At 30.7% G+C, this 3,195-nt stretch overlaps 1 long non-coding RNA gene across 1 annotated transcript; it reads right to left on the bottom strand.

Moving 5' to 3' along the window:
• Positions 1-1,295: 1,295 nt before the first annotated feature.
• Positions 1,296-2,503, bottom strand: LOC131637074 (uncharacterized). The gene is made up of 3 exons (XR_009294266.1): positions 2,305-2,503; positions 1,608-1,715; positions 1,296-1,504 (listed from the first exon to the last, which is right to left on the bottom strand). It is a non-coding gene; the product is annotated as an uncharacterized LOC131637074 (long non-coding RNA).
• Positions 2,504-3,195: the final 692 nt, after the last annotated feature.

Here is a 3,195-nt window from a genome sequence, read left to right as displayed (position 1 = left end):
TTCGTTTACATATTTATATAGAAATAAAAGCATAAACTTCAATAGTTGGTATTCGAAGCATGTTTTGAATTGCTTTTCCCCTCGGTTATATTAAAAACTGAGATAATAAGTTGGTTTTATTTTTAAAAATACATAACATGGCGCGCCTTGGCATTATACCTTAGTTTTTTGTTGAGTAAGGTGAAAGTTTTGTCATGAAATATATTATTTTTAGTAGTGTGGAAGAGGCAAGAGACGTCACCCATGGTAATCTCATCTCACTAAATGGAAGGTGAAAAGAGGATGTCTCCTTATGCCATCACTTAATAAACACACACACAACAATGGAGCGTCGAGCATGCTCAGTGAACAGTCTACCAACAAAAGAAAACCGAAATTAGCAACAATTAGTTTGACCTCATCAGGCATCTGGACATCCAATAATTTCTTCCACTTTGCCCCATGGTTGGACACCTTTAACGGGGTATTGTCTGATAAGAAATAAATTATAAACTTAGAATAATTTATACCTCTCAGTGCCCCACTTTGCCCCATTAGTTATTTTCAATTAATCAAAAATAAATAAAAAACTTAAAATAAAATATTCATACCTCTCAGTGTCATAGTCTAAATGCCACATGATTGACATACACTGTGAGCAAGCTACGGTCACTAGGCCCTCCAAGGAAGCTCTCATATGTGTGTATAAATGGTTGTATCTACATGAGATGTCAACTTCGTCAGAGCCTCACTACAACATTTATCCTCTTTGACAACAATTGAAAAGTGTTGCCAGAACTATGAAAAATGTTGCCTAAAAGAATAGGGGACGTTTTTCAATCGTCCTTTATACGAGTGTTGCCTATTGTTTGAGGCAACGCTTTTTTTGCTCTATAGCCACACTTTTCTAAAGCGTCCCCTAAACTATAAGAAAAGGGGACGATTTTCCCTGAAATTTTAAGCGACATTTTTCAAATGTTACCATTACTTGCAACGACCACAAAGTGTCCCCATAAATAGGTGGTGTGGGAACAATCTATGGCAACAGTTTTCAAATGTTGTCATATCTGACAACAATTAAACATTTTCTCCTAAAAGTAAATGTATAGACGTTAAATTATAAGGAATATATAAAATAAACATTTCAAGCAAAAATTTCACCAAACATAAATTACATGTACCATAAAAATTAGGTTAACAAAATATTCAAACATTAACTCAAATACACACAATAGACAAGTTTATTATTTAGAAGTATAAGTATAGAAAAATGAAAAAATACATAGTTTCTTTAAATTTAGTTTCAAAGGACCAAATACATAGTTTCTTTAAGTATAGTTTAAGAGGAAAAAATATCGAGTTCCTAGCCAATGTTCCCAAGAAGAGATTAAGTCAGATGCTACTTTATCATTTGGCCTAATAGACTGACCATCCCCAATAATGATCACTTCTTCTCACTCTTCTAGAGTTCTTCCATGAATCTTCTTGCACAAAATTTTCCCATGACTTCTTCTCTTTGGTGTTCCTATTTTTAGTATAAAGTGACAAACACAATAAAACAATTTTACATGTGTTACCAACTCATACATAATACATGAAATGTTATCATAAAATATGAAATTGAATACCTTTATCTTCTTCTCTATTGTTTGTCTCTTCAATGATATTTTCTTCAATGATATTTTCCTCGACTTGTGCAATTTCCTCTATAATTTTTTATTGTCTTGAATCTTCTCCTTTATTAACATTGTATAATGAGTGAAAGTTGTTTCCCAAATAAATGTAACACTAATACTCCCATACAACAATTAAATTTAAACTAAATGAAAAAAGGTTTAACTAATAAAACTTAATTGCCTTTTTGCCATGTTTCCTTCGTCTGTTCATTTGTTTTCACTTTTTATTCACAATTTTTCATGACATATTAATGCATATAATACTATTGCTAACCTTATTCCCCCAAACTAAAGATAAGTGGAAGGGCATTGGAACACACTGCCACATCCTAACCTAGATGCAAGCTAAAGGATAGAAGACTTCACAGTAATTAATAATATAATACTATGTAATGAATAGAGAAGTCATCAACACAAAGTTGCATACAAGTTTAGTGAATAGTGATGATTCTAGAAAAAGTAGTATCCTGTCACATAAAGAAATTTAGCAAAAGAAGTATCTTAATAATCTCCATGTATTTATGTTTAACTATTGAAATATAGTACAAAATATTAATGATAATAATATAACTAGATATGTAAAACCTAATTAGCTCATACATACATTATTCAAATCAAACAAATTGAAGAAAAAAATGTATTAACTTACCTCATAACAGTTTGTGTAGGATTGATATAGGTCTTTAATTTGTTCAAAGTTCAAACCCAATCTTCAATTCATTATTTCACCAAACTGAGATGAGAGCTACCTCAAAGCATAATGACAAAATAGAAAAAAAAACAAAATCAACCAAAAGAAATGAAAATAAACAAGAAGTACAAGAGATTGATATGTATAAAGTCAGATTAAAATCATCAATTCTCGTTTTTCGATTACCATAAGACATTCAAATCCTACAAACAGCCTCTATATCTAAAGTAAACTTATAAAACACACAAGATTAACAACAATAACAAAAATTAAACTCAAGCTTAATAAAAATATGTGAATTGAAAAAATCAAAGAAACCCGCATTGTTCCCACAAAGGCAAGAGTCAAAATGATACAGCTATAATTAACATGGAAACAATTTAGAATATGTAAATGAAAAAGAAATTCTATTAAATATAGAAACAAATAGACTCTAATTCAATTGCTTACAGCTGAAATTAATCGCTTAGTGAGAGGGCATAGCTAACCGTGTCAATATTTAAGCCAGCGAGATAGCAACTGTGTGGAACAACCTTATTGCCGTAGATGATAATTCATCTAACACCATTTTAAGTGCTATCTATGCGCCCTTCATGTTGTATTAGGATTCATCTGGAAAGTAATAACCAAGAATATCACATGCTGATGTTGAATCTACCTAAACTAAATCAATAATGGATCAAAACACTGACCCTTTATATTCTTCCCAAACAACATTAATAAATATTTAAATAGACAACCAAATTTAACAAAAATTTCGAAGTTCCCACACACAGTTGAAACCTCAAATACATCCAATGGAACAAAACAAAATCTAACAACATTAATAAAAAATACAACTCTCAATTT

This window comes from Vicia villosa, unplaced genomic scaffold, assembly GCF_029867415.1.
Source record: "Vicia villosa cultivar HV-30 ecotype Madison, WI unplaced genomic scaffold, Vvil1.0 ctg.001905F_1_1, whole genome shotgun sequence".
Classification (NCBI taxonomy): domain Eukaryota; kingdom Viridiplantae; phylum Streptophyta; class Magnoliopsida; order Fabales; family Fabaceae; genus Vicia; species Vicia villosa.
The sequence above is the reverse complement of the archived record's forward strand: the minus strand, read 5'-3'. Positions and strand labels throughout refer to the sequence as shown.